We start from the raw sequence: 22158 nt of genomic DNA on the forward strand, positions 1-22158 counted from the left end.
TTTATGCTTATTAAATGAATTATATGTGTGTGTATTAATATGTGTATATATCTGTAAACACATACACTCTCAAAAACACACACGATGTTTTTTGTTTTGGACCACAAAGATATGTGCTACCTTTAAAAATGATACATTTGATCATACAAAATTAAACAAGAGATTGAATTCCAATTTACTTCTTTTTAACAGTTTTATTTCTATCAGTTGAAGATATGTGAATACCTACAGAGTCTAATATTATGCCAAACACTTTGTAGATATTAATTTAGTGACTCTTCTTAATAATCCTGTGCTGTGACATTTAGAATGTCTTTTTTATAGGTAGGAAAACTAAGAGTCCGTGTGGTCAAGTAACCTGTTTCGCATCCCAGAGCTAGGAACTCCTATTGTTGGCATAGAATTTAAGACTCTGTATGTCACCTGCTGCTTTCCAAGAGTTCTTCAAAATTATTTTCCTTTTTAAGAGGAACTGTTAAACTAATGATGGATATTTACACTCTCATATTTCAAAGCATTATCTCCTTTCTGGTTCATGCCTTCTGGATGACAACTATTTCTGTGGAAGTTGTTTTCAGGCTGAAGGAGGAAATCACTTGGGCCTTTAATCTAAACTTCACCCATCCCTTGGGATTAATTGCCTAGAACATGCCAACCTTCCTTCTTTCACCAGCTAAAAGATGTAAAGTGTTTCTTGCTCAATGCTTTTGTGTGGGGGGGGTAGTGGGATGGGGGACAAAGGTGAAAAACTGACATTGCCCTTCCAACTAAATCACTTGAAGGACATGTACCAATACTGATTCCTCCATCAGATACAACACATTTCATTGTATTTTCATGATTACAGCACTGAAAAATAGGTTGTTTCTTCTTTCCTGCTGTTAATCTGTAACTAGTATTTTGTGTGGTATATTTAAGAGAGAAGGGGTTAGGGTACAGGAGAAAAGAAAAAGATAGAAGTTATTTACAATGTATCAATATATGAAGACTGACAATTCATAATAAAAAAAACAATAACAAAAAAGCCCAAAAGGTTACTGAATTGCCAGAAATGTGTGTGTGTATATGTGTGTGTATCAGCTACCATGTGTACTCTCTAGGGTCACAGAGTTCCTTACTTAAAATTGAAACAAGCTTAAGGACCAGAAAGAATGGCTATATTCTTCTTTATATTCTGTTCAAATCAGGGTATACATGAGATTGGTCATATCAGGATATGAATATTTTGATATAAGCATTACTACTATATTTGGGATTGTTGGTCTAGACCAATTAGGATATAATTCAAAATGGATGTTCTACTGTGGCATTTTGCTCTCAACCAGAAACAAATTTCAGGAAGAAGCAAGTATTTGGCTTACTTAACTTTTATCTTCTGCCAGCAAATGGATCCCCTTAGGGACCCGTATTTATTCACTTATATAGCCTTGACTATACCTTGGAAGGGGGAGTAGAGATGGAGAACCTAAAACCATGACTCCAGCGCAAAACTAGTGTTTGTAGATTGACCACCACGCCTCCAAGAAGCAGTCACTGGAAGGGATATTGTAAGGAGAAGGAAAAAGGACAAGTTTCACTAAATGTGAACCTAAATCCAAGCTGCTCACTTTTTTATAAAAATGCAATGTGTTTCTCCAATGAACATAATGAAAACCAAAGACCATATGTCCTGCTAGTTTTTAAAAATGGGTTGGGAATAAATAAACTGTGATATCATTGTGGAGAGAAGCCATATATGATATGGGCTATGGTTAGATGAGAAAAAGGATGCCCAGCCTCTATATACTAGGGCAGAGCGGAATATAATGCCATCCTTGGGTCCCTTGAGTTACTGAGAAGAAAACCTGTGGTTAGAGCCAAGTGTCTAGAGCTTTATGGCAATAATGAATAGACATTTATATTTGAAGGGGATCTTGCTTTATTATTTCCCCCTCTGTTTTAAAGAATCTCCAATAGGTGAACCTTCAATTTTTGCTTCAGAGGGCTCAGAGATCATGTTCACCCCTCACAAGGTAAACCTTTCTTTGGCCATACAGTTGCAGTTGTTAGACCATTCTTCATCAGACTGAGTAAAAATATAAATATCCATTACTTCCAGTACTGATGTCTGGAGTCAGAAAGTAAAAATTTACATGTTTCTCTATGAAACATGACAGCTACTTTAATGAATATACCTATTTTATCTTCTTTAATCTTTTCTTCTCCAGACTAAATCTTTCATTCTTTTAAAAACATTCCTCATCTGAGCATGCTTCCATATCTCTCACAGTCTCTCACCTGCCCCCAAATGTTCCCTAGTTTGTTAGTATTATTCTGGTATCTTTGCACTCAGAATTGAACAACATATTTCTAGTTCAGCTGAAAGATACAGGAGGCAGGGCTGCTTAGGGCTGTATTTTCCCTTATGCTCTATTAGGGATAAAGTTAGAGTCAACCACACCGAATGTGGGACTTTTGTCTAAAGGTGTAGGGTCTTAGCTATTCCAAGTTTGAGGTCCCTGAGGCTATTGGTAAGACCACCAGACAGAGAGAGATGTCCCAGGTCTCCTTCCAGGGCTCTGAAGAAAAACCAGGCAACCATCCTGGGGTGATGCTGGTTTTAGGCAGAGATGAAAAGAATGTTTTGGTTACTTTCATAGTCTTATTTAAGGTAGAAATTTAGGGCCCACGCTAACTTCTAAAAACAGCCTTTTTATTTTACATTTTTTCAACTTTATATAGGTTAAAATGATTGTCCTTAATCTATTTTTAGAAGCACACATGTATATCAAAAGAGGAACTAAAGGAAGTAATATACAAAAACTTTTAGACATGTCATTATTGAACAAGAAGAAAACGTTGAAGAAAGCATCTTTAGAAACAGCATAATCTGTCCACCTATGTACATATGTGTATGTATGCACATGTGTGCATGTTTGTATAGGGTATATATATCTGTGTTTGTGTGTGGCATATACAGGTATATATATATATGTATGCGTGTGTGTGTGTGTCAATGAAGCACACTTAGACCTTGGTACACCTTGCCCAGAAATGATAGTCAAAAACGTATTAGCTACATAAGCTTCTTGCTAAGTTATTACATGGTGGTGTCAAGGGGATTTCAGGGCCTGTGTAATGGTCTTCCTGAACATATGGAGGAATTAATGCAGAATATGATGGGACTACCAACACCCAAATCTAGGAACTATAATTCTATTAACTAAAATTTCCAGGCAAGTTTCCAATACCCAATACTTACTTAAATAATTTTTGACATTAAATGTTCCTTTTTATTTCAGGTTGCTTTATTTCATTCATTTCCACCTAGTTTTCTGGATTCTGAAGAGTATTTTGAATTTTAATCCTATTACTTGTAGTATTGAATAACTCTCTTTAACCTATGAGTTCTCTGAAAGCTTAATAAGCATATATTCCCATTCAGATGACCAATAAAATGCTAAACAGAACCAGGTCAAGAACAATGTCCTGGGGTACTTTATTAGTGCCCTTTTTTCTGGCCAGCATGGATACACAGCTCCTCATTTTGTGGTATGCAGATTCAAATTAAGGTCAGTGACATCTGGAGAAGTGGCAATAGGGTTTCCTTGCTGCTAGTCACCTTGGTGTTGATCTCGAGTTTCTCAAGTGTTCCATTTAGTTAAATCAAGATTTGACTCTGTGCTCGATTGATTTCCAGCAAGAATACTAATACAATTCAATGGAGAAAGAATAGGTTTTTCAACAAGTGGTCCTGGAACAACTGGATTTCCACCCACAAAAGCATGAATTTAGACCACACTCACACCATATAAAAAAACAATACAAAGTTAATCAGAGACCTAAATGTAAAAGTTAGATCTATAAAAATGTTAGGAGAAAACATAGGTGTAAGTCTTCATTAACTTAGATTAAGTAATGGATTTCTAGAAATGACACTAAAGCACAGGCAACAAAATAAAACGTTTTTTAAATTGGATTTCATCAAAATTAAAAATGTTAGTTCTACAAAGGACATCATCAAGGGAAAGGAAAGACAGTCTTCAAGATGGGAGAAACTTTTTACAAATCATACTGAAAAAAGAATAAAGTAGTATTCCATTTATATGAAATGTCCAGATTAGCCAAATCTGTAGAGACAGAAGTAGATTAGTGGTTTCCTGGGCCTCTGGGAAGGGAAGGATGGGAAATGACTGCTAATGAACATAAGGTTTCTTTTAGGGATGATAAAAATGTTTTAAAATTGATGTTGTTGATGGTTGCACAATTCTGTGAATATATTAAAAACCATTTCATTGCACATTGTAAATAGGTCAATTGTATGGTATGTGAATTTCATCTCAATTCACAATATACAATTAGATGTTAGAGTCTAGGGTAGTGTTTTGTCAATTAGGAAAAACCAAGGATGACCAGGCAACTTAACCATGTAGCCCCCGACAGTCTCACTTTTCAAAGAAGGATTAAATGAATTGGATTCTAGAAGCCATTGGTCAGTATCCTTTTTATAATTCTAGAATAGAAAGTTCACAAACACTTAGGAAAAGAGGTGGTAAGCCTTGAGAGCCAATGTAGGTCTATGCTTTATCAACACCATTTCCCTTTTGACAGATTTGGTAGGTTGGCGGAGTTCTGTGGACATAATGCATACTAATTTCAACTAACAGGAATCTAGTATACTAAAAGTATTCTAGAGATGACATTTTTCTGCTTGAAGAATATTTCATTTCAGATTCACCTTCATGAGTACTGAAAAGAACCATGGATCTTGCTTCATCAGAAGAAATTTGTTAACTGGAACATGAGTGGCCTGCAAGAAGCTGGTGTGAGACTTGGATCTATACAGGTGTAAGACTCAAATCTCTAACAGATGTCACACTTAGCTTCTGGAGTCATTTAGTAGGTAACATTAAAACAGAACATAAATTTGCTTGTAATGAGATCATATAATGCTTACTCTTACCATAACTACAGCCCCAGAAATCAGCTTCAAGAGAGTATCTGAGGGAAAAAGTTTTTATCTGGATGTTTTTCTTTCTTTTCCTTCCTCTCTCTGATTTTGCTGTATATACTGTGAACAGAAGGAGAAAAAAACAAACCCAGATATACACAATTACAGCTCTCAGCCTTAAAGAAAAGTGAGTCTAGAGTGAAGTGCTGGAGCTGGTTTGCTCAGGCCTATGAGAGCCACTTGTGTTCATCTTTTCCCAACTGTGTTCAGTGAAGTCATTTTAGTGGCCTGAAATCATCCACAGTGGGAGGATTTATACCACAAAAATTGGCAAATATTACAGATCTGGCCTCTATTTCCCCCGGAGAGCCAGTTTTTAAACATTTACCAGCATTCTCCTGGCACGTCTCTCAATGTTGGCCAACTGAAGTAGTGTAAAACAACGGGATGTTTCAGCTCTGAATGTCAACAGCATGCGAGTCATGGTCCAAAGACATCAAGATGAGAGCTGTAATAATGCAAACTGCACGGAGCAGGACCCACATCCACAGTGAAGAACAACAACACTGGCTTAGAGTTGAGGTTAAAAGGAAATGCACCATTATTTTCAATTGAATAATAACACAACCCAATTTATATGCGAGATATATATTTTGGTGAATGGTTTGTTTTTTTTGATGCATAATGGCAGTAACTATTGTGTTTTTTAAATATTCTAAATTCCTTAATTCCTTAGGAGAAATCTTGCAAAGTCATAAAAATTCATGAATTCACTTGCCTATGTTCTCGGTTTTTCTTTTGCCTCTGACTCACACAGTGGCAGGCATCAAAGACAGTATCTAGCTAATAAGAGAACTTTCCTTATAAAGCATGAATAAATAAGTGAAATAACATTTGGATTAATAGACATGGTTGGAATAGAAATGTAAAATAAATATGCTCAGAACAGATTCTTGGGAAGACTGAAATGAAATCAGGTGGGCATGTACTTATGCCTATGTACATTAAGCCAGGAATCCCAATGGAAAACCCAACGTCAGTAGAATTGGATTTTGTTTCCCAAAATGCAAAGTCAGAAACATCATCATCTGCTTTCTATGGAGGCATCTAGAGGCTTCTCTTATGGAAAGGCAACATATGTTTTAAGAAGTCCTTTGAAGAAAACTATATAAACATGTGGCAACAGTGTGGTGTATTCACTGCCTTGCTTAAAGAGTTACCAGAGAAAGTAGGGAATCAAGCCCCCGAGACAGAGGCCATTCAGTTACCTTGGCTGAGGCAGTAGCACCAATTTCAGCCTCTCTGATGTTTAACACATCAAGAGAATGGAGGAAAATAAGGCTGCAACTGGAATCAATCTTGCCAGTTTCCTGGCATGATATCAAAGGTTACCTAGGTATACTTTTGCATGTGAAAAACTAAAATTTGGGAGAAAAATTTGGGAGGAAGGACTTAAAAACCCAGTTGAATCTTCTGTACAAAAACCTGTCCTCATAATTGGCCAAGAAAATTTACCAGGTCCAATATTACATCCATTCTTCTAAGCCAGGGGTTCTCAATCTGGGGTCGTTGGATTGCATTCAGAATCTGTCAACCTCGATTTTTTAAAAAGACACCTTTATTTTTACTAACCCCGAACTGAAATCTATCATTTCCTTCAATTATGAATGTAAACAACAAGCCGCAGTGACTGTTACTATGATTCATCAGTAATAGAAATCACTTTTATATCACATTATCTTTTATATTATTTCAATACAAAATAATATATAATATTATAAAAATATTATTCATATCACACATATATAATTTATATAAAAAATATATCACAGTACTCAGAGATCTTCACATACCTTACTCTCATCAGTATCTCATAATTTTGATAGTTATTAAACTTGCCATTGTGTCTTGTTAAGTATTAATATAGAAACATATACATTGTTACATAAAAAATGTGATGTTTTAATGGTTCAAAAATTGTATTTCAACATCATTGGTTTCCTCGGTGATTCTGTGTATTTCCATTTGTTTTTTTTAAGCATTTTGAAACATTATCCAGGGAAGGAATCCAAAGGCTCCATGAGATGGTGAGAAGTAGTTAAGAACCACTGTGGACAGAAGTGAAGATTCCTGGGGCAGTAGGTCTTTCCTGAACACTATCCTTCCAATGTGCTAGAGGGAAAAACAATGAAGGGTTCTGATGTGCCTGGGTTCAGTCATGAACTCAGAAAAAGGTAGTTGGTACAATGCCTCCACCCTTAAAAAGAAAAAAAAAGAAATTTAAACAATACACATCTAAATATTTCCCCAAGGAAAAGGGGGGAGGCCAAATAGGAAGGCCATTTAAAAGTGTGAAGCCATTCCTTTTAGGTCTTATCAGATAGTCCTGAGCCACAGAATGCATGCCTGAGATGGGGCAGAGGACAATGAATCATCTGAGAGGCAAAGCTGTGAGCAGGAAGCCAGGGCAGCTCTGCAGCCTGTCCACTCTGACATTCCTTTACCTTCTTGTGTGATCTTGGGTGAGTGACATAACCTTTGGTGATTCAGCTTTTCCATTTCTTGGCTCCACGTTCCATTCAGCGGGCTGGGCAGAAGTCCCAAGATAAACAGCTTACTGAAAGAGAGGGATCATGGATGATGTTAAAGGGAAGACAGTGCCAAGGATCTGCTTCCAGTCCTTCCATGACAGCTCCATTCCTAGCTTCGGTCCCCACCCTTTGTCTTCATGAACTCCTGGTTTCACTCTTAGCAACTTTCCATTTGCTTCAGCTCACTGTCTGCAGCAATCAGAAATCTACTTTGAAAGGCCATCCTGTGTACAGCACAAAAGAAGGGACATCTCTGCTGCCTTGGCTGTCCTAACACCCCTGTTTTTCTCTCTGGGACCTTCCTCTCCCTCCTAACAAAATGTGCCATCAGACCATCCTTTGATAGTGGCATGTAGCTAGTTCTGAGTCTCTAAACTTGAAAAATATAACAACACTCTTTAAAACAAAAAAGTTTGCTTATTTCCAAAGAAATTGATACCAATTATCAGTGCAAAAGAGTTTTCACTTTATAACTAATAAAAATACATGATTGCAGAAGTAAAAATACTTATATATGTGAAGAGCACACGTGAGCATTCCCATGGGTCTGTGGACCTCTGAGAAATACCAGTATACGTGCTTGATTACAGCTTTGAGTATGAATCTTTTAATGGTCATTTGAATTTTGACAAAGATCAAAATTTTAATAAAAAAGGAAATGAAGCTTAGATGATGGAATTTCAGGCATCAGAATTGGGCAGGAAGAAGCAGGGGAAAACTGAATCCTTTCAGACAATCTGAGAATTATATGACACTTAATTCTCAACTGTGTCTATTGCTAAGGCATTCTTGTGTCTACTGATGAATTTTTTGATTGAAGCAATTTAGGGAATTGTTAAAATAAGGTTACCGTATTGAATTGAAAGAGACCAGAGGCCTCCTTAGCTACCCCAAAGACACAACAATAATATCATCTGTTCTCTCAAAGAAGAACAAATTTAGTGTTGGTCAGCAAGGTGCCTGTTGTACAAATCTGACATGTAAGTGATTTTTAAAGATAATATTCAGTTTACCCATAGAATCTTTGGGGATAAGCTCTGACATTAACTGCAAATCAATCTTTTCAACCTCTTTCCACATTTTAAAAATTGGCTTGAGTATTTTTCCTTGAATAATTTAGCTCATCATAATTTCCCATGTGCACTGCAGCAGAGCTAAAATGGTTTTTCTATGAATCTGCTTCCCTTACATTTACATTTCTTTTCCATTTTTAGTCATAAAAGCACTTTTGTCTCTACCAAACTAATCTTTATTAATTGGATTTCCACCTGCATGCCAGGCAGAGGAAAAAAGTAGTTTTGAGCATAATAATAAAGTCCTTCCTATCAAAGCAAAGGGAAGGAAGAGAGGCCAGAATCAGAGATACAAGTTTACCAAGATAAGACTTCTGCTCTTACCATAATAACTTCTGAACATGTTACCAGCTGGTTATGAGGGGCCCAGGCTGATCTACTGACCAATATATGGAATCTGTGTACTGGTTCACACCCAGCTGCACTTCTCAAACCTTGCCCCATGCTTCACTTTTGAAGAAAGGAAAGCTATCTGTATTCCAATAACTAAAAACATCTGGTGGCCAGACCCATTTATTTATCCCACTCATTAGCTAATGGACATAAATCAATAGGGACAGGAAAGAGACTATTGCTCACGAGGCAGCCCTGATGGCTTTAAGGACTTGAATTGCACCCTCTATTTACACGCCAGAGCAAAAGAGCCCGGCTCTCTACCAATGTAAGGAATTACCACCAGTAGTGTATTTTGTCATGTTTTTGACTTTTTGCTCAGTCTGATAGGTAAGAAATGGTCTATTTGTGTATTTTAATTTGTTTTTCTCCTATATGAGCATGATTGGTTCACATGTTTATGTTTTTGGGTCATTTGTGTTTCTTTACCAGTGAAGGGTCTGCTTATGTATTTTGCTCAATTTTTAATCAAGTGGTTGGCCTTTTTTCTCCTCAAAACTTAAGTGCTCTTAATATGTTAAGGTATTAAACCTTTGTCTGTGATGTAAGTTGCAAATACAATTTTTGCAATTTGTCCTCTTACTTGGCTTATGGTATTTTTATTTAGCCAAAGAATTTTTTTAGTGTAGTCAAATTTACCATTAATTTCTTATTGTTTATGTATTTTTAAGTCATCGTATAAAATTTATAAAAAGATGCATCCAAGTATTCTCCACAGATATGTATGATTTCATTTTTTGGATTTAGATTCCCAATTTATCTTATGTATGATACGAGGAATTCATCCAATTATATCTTTTAAATTTGACTACCCACTCATCTACCAAAAGCCCTTCTTTCTCTCATTGATTTGAAATACCACTTTTATCTTTCAGTCTCATACACTAAATACTATAACATACCAAATTTCCCTATGCAATTGAGTATATTTATAGATTTCTTATCCTATCTCATTGGTATACTGATTACTATGAATTGATTTATCTCTTCCCTAACTTCCTTTTCTGTTAACAGGGGCTAAAGACTCACAATTTTTAAGGTAGTAAATATGAGGGGAAAAAAAGAGGCCATTACTATTTGCATATTCAATAGTTGTTCCATCAATACAAATCTCACTATTGAAAGCAAAGGTGATTTTTCAGCCTAGAATGATCCTCATTCAAAACCTAAGATCTATCTCTGAATTATGCTATCCTGAGATTTTTTTCATATAAGGATTCAATTTTCAAGATCCAATCAAAGTTATTCTTCACACAAACACTTTCAGAAGTAAAAGTACCCATTGTTTGTCCACTTATTTTTATTGAGTCTGATCTTCTGTTAAGATTGTTTGTAAACAATATCACCGAAGTAATTTTTAAAATCTTGTTTGCCCACTGAAAATTAATCCAATTGCTGTAACTAGTCTTTCTAAAAAGACCACCTCAACTCACCTTGAAAACACTTACACTTTATCTAGAGGGTCAAGTCTTGCTCTCTAAATACCAATACATCAAGGCAAAAGACTTACCTTATCTCATCTCTTTCCACTATAAGAATTAGTCAGCTTTAAGAACTTGAAGTTAATATGTTTTTGGAATTTCTGTGTGATACAATTAGCATTTTCAATAACAGTATTCAGAGAAGCAGAAAGGCAGATGAAAAGTCTGGATTTAAAAAAAATTACTAAATGAAATATAAGGAATCATTTAAAAATAGTATTCTTAGAGTGCCCACAGCTAGATTTTTCTCAATAGATAGAAAAAACTCACTCATAAAAATGGACAAGAGGTTCGTGGATGGCCATTTATAATGAAGGATTTTTTTCAGCAATTTTCAAATTTGTTTTGGGATTAACTGTCCTATAAACCAGACAAATTACACCACAAAGTAGAGATTTTGACAGCCTTGTATGTAACTGATAAGCAAGAGGGAATATTTTCAGGCAGCAGTCATAATTTTTCCTTGACTGCTAATATCTGCTTACTAAACCCTGCACACATCCCCATGGTATTGGGGTTTATAAACATTACATGATGATGACATGCTGAATATTATGAAAATGTGTCTCTCAATCCACACCCAAAACCCTCCAAAGAACATTTCATGTTTTCAGACTGTGGTCAACAGACTTTTTGGGGACTATTTGCAGTTCTTCAATTGAAATTTAAATAGATCCTTTATTCACAAGAAATTCCTGGGCTATCCTTGCAGGAAACAAGATGGCCATATCCACAAGGTCAGTTTTGAAGCAAAATGCTATAGAAATAGAGGTTGTTTCTTACATCTTCTGACAGGAAATATTGCAAATTATAAGAACAGATTATTTACTGAAAAAAGCATAAAAATAGCCAAACAGGTCTTTCTTTGCTTTTGCAGATTTCAAGGCTCCAAACCACATTTAGGAATCAAAAATAAAACTGTATAGCATTTCTATCAACACTTGATACTCAAGTAACATTCATTCATATTTCCAGCACAAAAAAATAAAGTTTGGTAATGAGAAAGAAGACATAATACTTCTCAGTGAAGCTGAAATGCATATGAAATAAAAAGTATTGGTTTGACAGATTCAGTACTTTTTTGTTGACTGCAATCCATAGAACTGCCACAGGCAGAGGTATTATGATAGGAAAAGAAATCCCATTCAACCTCAAAAGAGCCTCTGTCTATAATAAAATACCTACAAAGCCATTGTGAGTCATGAGAATTATGAAAATTAGGTACTTAATAAGCATCCTAAATGTACAATTTTGAGTAGACATACTCCCACATGAAGTAAGAGATGAAACAGTGAGGCAATAAACAGGATGAAATAATAAAGAAAGAAAAGAGAAGACAAATTTGATATTGTCTTAAAAAAGTATTATATATTTATCCCTTTATTGTCTGATTCTTGCTTTATTGTATATTGTCACTTGCAAGAAGGACATAAAGAAAAACTTAGGAAAACTTACCCAACACTTGGACATAAATCGTAAGATAATAATAAAAATTTTTTTTATTGATACATTTAAATGGAAAGGATGAAATATTTCTCTGGTCTGTGTGCATTTTCTGAACAACAATTTCCTGCTTTCTTGTAATAAAATTCGTTAGATGGAAATTAATTAAAGGGTTTTTACTGAGCCAAATTGTCTCAAATTATCGCTTTTTTCCTCCAAAAAAATTCTTTATTTTTACCCAAACAAAATTAAACTCACTGAAACTGAAAGCACAACTACTTCAAGAAAAATCTCTTCCAGTTGCAAATTCTTTAAAAAAAAAATCAGAGATCTTTGCTTAAGTATGTAACATCCCTAGTAAGTAAGTATATGCTCCTCATAAGAGCAAAGGTATTACTTTGTTCACTGCTGCATCGGCAGCATCTGGAAGAATACTCCGTAAACACAAAACATTTATGGCACTCCTTCCTTGCACACAAGTAATAAAGAGCAAAATAGTACTTATTTTCCCCAAATGTGATTTAATTAATCTTTATAATTGGTAAGAAATAAACAGTGTTTACTGGCTGGAAGAAATTGGGATGAAGTTTAAGAAATTCAGGATTTAAATACTGGATAGCTTAATTAAACTATTGAATACACTTTGGCAGCTCGTATGTGAAATAGTAAGACTGTGCCCTCTTTTTTGGCCACTGTTTGACTATAGATCCTGGGCTTGCAACCTGTTCAATTTCCCAGGGTCCTGTGCATAGGACCCCACACTTAGTTCAATGCTCTACGGTCTCCCTTTTGAAATTCGTTCCTAATACATACACTTTTACAGATCTCAAGGCTCTAAACTACATTTAGGAATCAAAAATAAAACTGTATAGCATTTCTATCAACTCTTGATATTCAAGTAGTGTTCATTCATATTTCCAGCACAAAAAATATAGTTTGATAGTGAGAAAGAAGACATAATACTTCTCACTGAAGCTTAAATGTATATGAAATAAAAATTATTGGTTTGACAAATTCAGTACTTTTTTGTTGACTGCAATCCATAGAACCTGCATTTTTGTATTGTATTAAGCCCTAAAAATTATGTAACCAGTGCCATAAAGGATGGCACTGAGGAGGCTAGCAAGAAAAGGATGCTGCATGGATGACCAGTAATCCAATACACAGAAGGCAGGTTAGGAAGAATTAAATGAAAGCTTATATATTTCAGAAAGCTCAACAAGAGGAAGCTCCAGATAATGTCAAACTCTCTTGTTTCTTAGATTTCCACTGTCCCTAAAAAATGCTTATCTAAGGACTTGAGCTATCACTGTGCATTTATCATCTTTGACTTTCTAGCTGACAAAATCATAACTGACTCCTAAATTTCCAATGATCTCTTAAGCAGGTCAAGTTTTATTTTTGCAGCTCTCAAGAACCACTAACCCACCACATTAGACATTTTAAAAGATTCTAATTTCACTGGTAGGTTCCTCTTTGTCATGCAGAAATCATAGTACTCAAGAGAACTGTAAAGTCAGCTTCTTTAAAAAAACAAAAGTCACATACTGGGGATTTATGAGTCTCTGAAGTCTGTCGGCTGTGATGGGACTCTATTGTAATATAGACATTCCAGACTTATCTTCAGCACTTGTAGTATACTTTCTGTGTACTACATGGTTCACAGAAAATGTCCTTCAATCCATTAAGGCATACCATTTGCCATCACTTGAGCTCTTTATACTTAAGGTTTTATCGATGAAGGAATATTACCAGTTCTTAATCTTACCACAACTATCCCATTTAAATCTTGAAGACATTTACAGTGTGGTATTTTAGAGTTAAATATACATTCACTCTTCTGTCACTACATGTAAGGCTGAACTAATGTACTTTGGTTGATAGTGGAAGAGCACATGGCATAGCTAAACTCATTCACTGAGCCATGAGCATATTGCAAGCAAATTATAAGTCATGGTCAATAGCATCATTTACATGTTATGTTTGCAACCTAAGACCATCACAGAAAGAAGATAGCCCTTAAGACTATCCCTAAATATGTATTAGTTTAATTAAAACTAGAACCAGATATATTTGAAAAAGGTAGATTCCGGAGTTAATTTCATCAAATCCATCCGTATGCCTTGGACTTTGGTTTTGAGGTGGTTGTCTTGGGATAGATATTCCCCACCTGCTCTAGTAGGAAAACTGCTTTCATTGTTACCATGATCACAAACTTACAATAAATCTTTATAGCCAGTGACAACTCCTGCAAACTGAGGGAACTTTATGTGTCAATACTGGGCTAGAGGCTTTATATACACCACTTTATTTAACTCTAACAAAAATCCGTGGAACCTGATTAGTTTAAGCCCCATCCCATGCCTCTCCCTGGTTTCTGCAATTCGACGTCTTCCATGCCATTTCCCTGTTGCTATTTCCACACCGGTTTTTCATTCTCCAATTGCCTCAGCCAGTCAAGGAGTGATGCCTGCCAGAACTACAGTGCTGCATCTCTACGTGCTCAAGTGCCACCCTCCTCCTCCCTCTTACTTATCCAATGCCTCCTTCTTCAATACCTGGCTTAAGTCTTCTTACATGAATACTCTCCACACTCATCTTCTTACTATGAATTCCTGCTGTAGAACTTCCGTGGGAGAGAAATGAGAGCACGGCAGGCGGGGTGCTCCGCATGATCAAGGTAAAGATGTAGGAGTCTGTGGCAGAAAGGGGAAGAAGGCATTCATTGGTGTGGCTGTATTATAAAAGTAGTGGCTGACAAGTGGAGGAGGAGTCGGTCAAATACAGAGAATACATTGTTAAGGCCGTAAAAGTGGATTTCCTCTTAGAGGCAGTTGCACCCACTGAAAAGCTTTATAAGTAGAGGAGGGGTCTGATCAGATTTGTGCTTCAAACAGGTCACTCTGGTAGCAACAGGTCTTGATGGATTGGGTAAGAAAGCAGCAAAACAGAGAAGGAAAAAATATCACAAAAAGACATCAGCCAAATCAAGAGTTTAGCTAAGAGACAGCAGGGAGCATGGCCTCGTGAGTTAAGGTTTACGAAGAAAGAAGATTCCAGGCAGGAAGAACAGTAGATACAAAAGCTTTGGGGCCGAGACATGCTTGATATATTGGAGGAATGCCAAGGAATCCAGTGTGACTGGGCCACTGAGAATGGAGAGGAGAGTGGTAGGAGATGAGGACAGGGAGATAGAATAGCCAGGGCCGAAGTACCCAGGACCAGATGTCTCCAAAAGGATTTTGGATGTGGGCAATGGACTGAGATGTTCATATTGAAGTTTTCAGAAGCATCACTGTTCTGCTGTGGGGAGAAGTAGCTACAGGCAGAGTGGGTAGGGAGGCAGGGCTGTTGTTGTATCCCAGGTGGAGGGTGGTAGCTGGTGGCATGGATACGGTATAGTGGTGGAAGTTGTAAAGGGGCCTAATTGTCGGGGTTTGGTGATGTGTTAGATATGGAGTGAGTGAGAGAAGTCAAGAATCAAGGATGGCTTCAAGACGGGAGCACCTATCATTGACAGTGGACAAGGCTCTGGAGAAAATAGGGAAAGTCATGTGAAAGCACAATGTGAGACGTTACGGTGGTGGGTACTCAATAGCTGCTTGGTGACTAACTAAATGAATGAATGAGACCTGTGTGGGGTTGTCAACTCTATCTTAATTGTAAGGCCTCACGCTATTGAACAAATGAATGCCTCTTTCTTTACTAGGTAGCCATTGCACCTTCTTTCCCTGCCTCAAATTTTCTGAGCATCATATATCTTCTGCTCCTTAAAATAGCAGCACCCCAACCCCCTCTCTTCGCTGCCTTGTGCAGAATCTTGGATGATTTACTCCATTTGCCATATCTAGTATTTGGCTTTGAAATTTTACTTCCTTCTGGAGACACCTGTATTGTTACTAAAATAAGTTGTGTTGTCAAGCTGTTTGTAAGCTTCATTTTCTTAAAATAAATGGGTACAAAACATATTAAAAGAAGGGTTGGTCATGTTCTAGCTTTGCATTAAGTCATATGCATGGATTTCAGTGGAAAATCGTTTCCTCAAAGGCACAGAAAGAGCCTTTTGTTACAAGTTCACATTGGAATTTTTTTCATTAGCAGATGAGAGCTCTGTGCTGCAGCCAGAATCCAGTTGTGCAAGTTTTCAACAGCTGGAATTGTAAGCTTCATTCTATGAAAATGAGCTCATTAATATTTAGTTTGTGCTGATGCTCAATAAATCCATGAAGTATTTCTCTGTGTTTGAGGAGAATTTCATAAAATTGCATAAAGAATTTTCAAAACAAAATTTTAGGTCTGTCAGTCTAAAATCAGAATATCCTTTTCCTTCCCCTTTATTTTGAAATCAGATCTCAAAGCTGAGCAAATTATACACATCAGCAAACATGTGCTAAAGAAATACTCTGCTAAGTATAGTATATTAAATGTATAACATTAAAAATTAATGTGCAAACCAATATTATATATAAACCAGTATTATATAAGAGATCACACAGCTTAGCAATAATAATCACAGCAGTTATATTTTTATCACAGCAGTTATTATTTTTAAGCTTGCTAGACACTATGTTATGCATTACCTCATTCTTTAAAACATGCGCCTTAAATCATGTAGAAAATGAAAAAGTAATGCAGTTAGTTTTAGCTGGATTTTTAGTTTTCACTCTGATGTTATTATTTCTGTAATGAGATCAAATCCCATCCTGAAGGTTGATTCCATGATGTCTTTAGAGTAAGTTTTCTCAGCACTAACATTATAATAAAGTAACTTGAAGATGCAAAACTAGTGGGAGAAAAAAAAAAAAAAAGCCTTGGTATCAAAAATGTGTTTCCAGGGACCAAGAGTGAAAAATGTGTTTGTAGGAACAAAGAGTGAAAAATCAATTTTTGGTCTGAATTTAAGTACATCTCAATATTTTTGGTTGAACATGTGAGTCATTTAGAAAATAAGAGGGAATAAAATAATAAACTTGCTAGGTCTTACAATTTAAAACTATCCACAACTCAGTCAAAATATTTTCAGTGTGCCATTTTTATATTCCTTTGATGTGAATCCCAAAAAGACTTAATGGAGAGACAGCAGACGGTGGACCCATAATTAAAACAATAATGGCTGTGAAATTCAACCTCTAAAGTATGTTTAGTGTGAACTTCCTTCTCTGAAAACCATAGAAAATCACAATATAACACAGTTTGATTTTGATCAGCTGGGACTGTTATCAGTTCAAACTCCAAAACCTTTGACCAAAGTTCAAAACTTCATTTACTATTAAATCCTTGAATGCCTCTATAGCAGATCTAGTCACTTGAGGATGTTACCTTTAAATGAATGCCACTTTTGTACATGCCACTTAAGGACCCTTCTAAAAGCCACAGTGAGATGCCACACTAGCCCTACTGTTAGGTTTTCCCCAAGTTGATTCCCTTCGAGGGATGAGAGAATACTGTCTGGCATCAAAACCAAAGAGATTCCTGGGGTTTCAATCCCAAATTCTACCCCTGACCACATTCAACCTGTAAATTTCCTCTGTGTAAGATTTTACAACTAAGAATAATTTCTTTAGTTATGTGTGCCTTGCAGAGTATAAACTCCCTCTGTGACAGGATGGAGCCTTAAGATTTGTGAAGGAAGGAGATTCTTAAACAACTTCAAGCACTATGAATGATTGGCCAGCCCCATCCCTGAGGAGAAATATTACTAATATTATGTTTTAAATCCAGTTTACATGTTACAGAAGAGACTCCTGTTCTGGAATATTTTGTCCTGATTTCAGTATCTGAGTGCTATGTGATTCCAAAGGAGACTAATTATTACATTATTTTACCCTTGGTTTATTAAAACATCTGATCTGCTTTTTGTGAAGTGAAGAAAAATTTAGGTCTCCTTAGAGAAAGCAGGACAGAAGAATGCTGAATTATATATAAGGGCAATACTCACTGTTATGTTGGCTCTGATGGTTACTTCCAGATGCTTTAGGGGAAGTGGGAGAAATTCTCAGACACTGAAAGCCTTTATAGCATACCTACACTAGTTTAGATTATGTTAACACAGCAGAAATTTCTTCCTCACCACCACCTGCTGGGGTTACTGATTTGCTAATCAAACAAGAACTTTCCCTTGGCCTGTATGCAGCCATTCAAAGAAAAAAAAAAAGGAAAATCCATTAACATCTGTTTTAAGGAAATCCTTCTATTTGGAATGAGAAACATATTCATCTTTCAAAATATTGTAAGTTATTTATGCAATCTTCTCTGAAAACTTGGAATCCTAAATCAGCTTGAAAAGATGCTTAGAGACAAAATTCTCAGCTAATGGCTTGCAGGTCACATCTTTATTCCCTGAATTTGTTTTATAACCTGGTAGGAGATGTCCTAATGTGTGAAATGTGTAAGACACAGGGAGGAAGCCCACAAACCCCATTCCAAAAACATAATTCAATCTTTTCATTAATAAATAGTAATTATTAATTAAATATATCTTTTCTGGGAACTTAACATGTGCCATCAACTGTACAAAATACAGATTTGAATCAAACAATATAGTCACAGCTGTCATGGAGCTTAGGATTTAATGGGAGATGACCTACAATAACTAATGAACTATTACAGGTAATGGGATACATGGAATGATGGAGCCGTTCAGGGGATATGGGGAAGTTCAATGGGCTAGGATCTGAACTAGCAAAGGGCTGGGGGAAGTGGATGTCCCCAAGGACTCCTCTGTGGAAAGAACTCTAAGTGAAGGCTGAAGTTCAAGTTAGTCATAAGGAATAATTGAGAGAGACTGTTGGAGAGGCTGCAGGACAGTGTTGGAATAATTAAATATGGAAAAATTAATGAGGAGTCTTATTACAGGAGTCTCAGTGACAGATGTTCATGGCTTCCTCTGAGTGCAGAAAATGCCATCTCAATACATTTAGAAAGGCTTAATTTTCCTTCAGATAAATTAGAGCTTGCAGACACTAAGTAGAGGTGAGATAGTAAGGAAGCAAATACCAACCTACAAGCAAATTCACAGGAGTCCCAGGTTGGGGTGTTAGGAAACACCCTTGCTTATTTTTCAGTCTTGGCTGAGGTTGGTTATTTCCACCTTACTGAAAGAAGAGAAACTTGCTATCTTGACAAAAATTGGAAGCAACATTTTTGATTAAAGAAAGCTGACTTTATTTGGACGGAACAGCTTTTCATTTTATTTCAGTCTTGTCTGTGGTCTGACTCCTGTCAAAACCTTTTTTTCACAAGAGGCTTTGAATATTACAGGAGGCAACATCTGTAATTTAAAACAAAGTGGTCTAGTTTTGGGCTAGTAATTACTCCAGAGTGGATTTCCAAACGTGGGGTACATCTATAGCACATGCTCTGTACCACCATGCCTGCCTTCTCTGCTTAGCTAGCATCCATCCAATATTGCCCAAAGTCATTCCTAACCTATGTTTAAATCAAAGCTACAGATAATCAAAATTATTCATAGATATTGAGCAAATCTACTAGAATACAAACTCTGTAAGGGAATTTTTTTGGTTTTTTGTTTTTTTTTCATTGTGGGCTCTGAAGCCTAGACACTCAATAGTCATTAAAATAATGAGAAAACAATTGTTGACCAAAAATGTTGACATAATTCCAAATATTTCATCTTTTATTAAATATCCAGGGCTTCCTGCGCTTATGTTTACGCAGGTATTTATACCTCCTCAGCACAGTCCCATGACATATTTCTTTTTCTCTAGACAGTCTATTGTATTCTCTCCCCCCAAAAAATAACTTTGGCCTTTTGTTTGTATACTCTTTCTCATTCTGTTCCTTCAGCATGGAATTTCTTCTCCTCTCCTACCCCTGGTCTACCATCGATATGATCATCCTTTCAAGTCCAGCTCACCTTTCCACGGAGCTTCTCACCATATCAAGATACACTCAGTCCTCTTCTTAAAAACCCAACATGGTTTGTTTTTCATTGTGTCCTTTGGCCTGCCTTGTGTAAAATCATATATGTACCTATTCTACCCTGTTGTGTAATTCAATATTTGCTAAGGAAAACCAAACCACTCCAGGTATTTCCAATAGAATGAATTTAGCATGTAGATGATGAATGAGTTAACAAAACAAATAGCTTAAATCAGGCAAACCAGAGATCAGCAATAACAGAAAGCCCTTTGTGGATTTGCGGCTTGTGAGACAAGAGAAGATGGTAAACCAGAGTCCAGAATCCAGAGCCATCTGGCCAGAAGCATGGCTGGGGCTAACTGACAGATCCGGGATCATGGGGGAAGTAGCTGTTTCCCGGAGCTGTAGCAATAGCGGCAACACAGCTGCAGCCACAATTGCCACCCAGCTTCACCCAGTTCTTCTCTCCAACAGCAGCTCTCCAATGCCTTCCATTAGCTGAATCTACATGGAAACTAGTTAGCAAGGAGGCCAAAGAAATGTTGCTCCCTGCAATATAGAGGAGAGCAGGGGAAAAGTGGGGAATGAATATGAGAACAAACAGATAAATAACCTGATCACTATCTTTTCAGAAAAACAAGAAGTTGTGTGACCATAGAGACACCTTATAATATTCTTCAACACCTAGTACAATGCCTTACATAAAATACTGATTAGATTGTATTATTATATCCCACTTCTAAAGAAGAAAGTATCATTCTCTTCAAAGATGAAAATAAGAATTTATACATGAAGTGCTGTTTAACCAGTAATTCTTTCTGCATGCCCACAAACCATCAAAATCATTCTTAAAACAAGTGAAGCTTATGTTTTACAAGTAAAATGTCATTATGAATTTGGCACTCCACTTCTGCCAAGTCCTGCCTTTCTCTTTTCCTTCCAAGGCTATCCTAGCTTGTTGGATTGACCAGAGCAGAGCTGCCAGATCTTCTTTGTGTCTTGACACTCTGTGATAATCCTATGAAACTGTCAATTCTTAGCTGGGGGTGGGGTGGGGAGGAGGATGTACATTTGCATATGTGCTAAATGTTGCAAAAAATTTCCGAGTATGTGCATAGCCCAAAGCTTACCTGTTAGTCTCCTATGACACTGACAGTTGAAAATCTTGATACTCATCTTTTAGTCAAATGAAATTTATAAAATGGCATGCAACACATATCTGATGAGTGATCCAGGTGTGCTCAGGGTGGTTACTTCTAAGTAATCCAAACAGATGACTGTAGTTTGAAAAGGCATAATGTAGAGCCTCAGTAGGTTCTTAGGTGGGGATGAATTAATTCTCAAGAGACATTGGACAATGTCTGAGGACATTTTTTGTTTGCATGACTGAGGTATGGGTGCGGGGCTGGCATCTAGTGGGTAAAGGCCACAGATTCACTAAATGCCTTACAATGCACAGAACTACAAAACAGAATTATCCAGCCCCAAATGTTAACAGTACTGAAGTTGAGAAATCCTATTCTAGAGCAAGAGCAGGGATGTGTTCCTACTGGGCTCAAAAAGATCACATTAATTTACAATGTAAGATACATCTTCCATTCCTTTAAGAAACTATTGTGCTCCAAAAAATAGGCACTTATATATTACTAACTGTAAGTCCAGGGAGAGGAAATCCCAGGGCAAAATACTTCTAAACTGAAATCAGCCAGCTTAAAACCCGTTTATTGCTTACAAACTGCAGTCCAGCACCGGCTCTCTCTCCTCTGCTCTGGAAGAAGCCAGCAATCAAGCCAGCCCCTCCCCTTAAACTCTCAGGTCCATACAAGCCCTTGGTTGCCCAAGTAATTACCCATGACATGGAGATGAACTTCTCTCCACCCCTGAGGAGATGCAAATGAACCAAAGCCAGGCGAGATAATCTGGAAATGTTACAATTTTACCCACACTAACATATTTAATTAATCAGATTTTACCTATCTCTCTAAGTTTCTAAATCTTTTATGTCAACTCTGCCACTACATCTTTGTGTCTAGTGTATAGCCTATTAGACGATGAACAATGAATTTCTATTATGCTTAGAGAAAGAACTGTCTAGACCAGGAAACCTGGCTTTCAGCAAAAAATATACCAAATAACAAAAAAAGATACACTCAAAATATTAACTACACAGCGATAAAAAACTCCAAGTACACCCAGAGTGTCCAAGGAAAAATCTACTGTGTACTTTTTCAGAGATATGTATGTGTCAAAAGCCCCAGACTAAATACTCTCAGATCTCACACTACACTTCAGTTATCCCACGTAGATCAGAGTGAGTTTCCAAAGCTGTTCAAGGTGCGGTTGTTCAGTAGGCTAGACCTGGGAAA

General features: G+C 36.7%; 2 long non-coding RNA genes across 4 annotated transcripts; both read right to left on the reverse strand.

Moving 5' to 3' along the window:
* Window positions 1-3510: 3510 nt before the first annotated feature.
* LOC140844744 (uncharacterized) lies at window positions 3511-5451 on the reverse strand. The gene is made up of 3 exons (XR_012123236.1): window positions 5319-5451; window positions 4943-5050; window positions 3511-3687 (listed from the first exon to the last, which is right to left on the reverse strand). It is a non-coding gene; the product is annotated as an uncharacterized lncRNA (long non-coding RNA).
* Window positions 5452-6789: 1338 nt separating this feature from the next.
* Window positions 6790-17926, reverse strand: LOC140844743 (uncharacterized). Of its 3 annotated transcripts, none has more exons than XR_012123235.1 (3): window positions 17850-17926; window positions 7435-7547; window positions 6790-7102 (listed from the first exon to the last, which is right to left on the reverse strand). It is a non-coding gene; the product is annotated as an uncharacterized lncRNA (long non-coding RNA). The 3 variants fall into 3 exon arrangements; XR_012123233.1 differs by having other exon boundaries at window positions 6790-7187; XR_012123234.1 differs by lacking the exon at window positions 17850-17926 and adding an exon at window positions 14470-14600 and having other exon boundaries at window positions 6790-7187.
* Between the last annotated feature and the right edge of the window lie 4232 nt (window positions 17927-22158).

Source organism: Manis javanica, chromosome 12 (assembly GCF_040802235.1).
Source record: "Manis javanica isolate MJ-LG chromosome 12, MJ_LKY, whole genome shotgun sequence".
Lineage (NCBI taxonomy): Eukaryota > Metazoa > Chordata > Mammalia > Pholidota > Manidae > Manis > Manis javanica.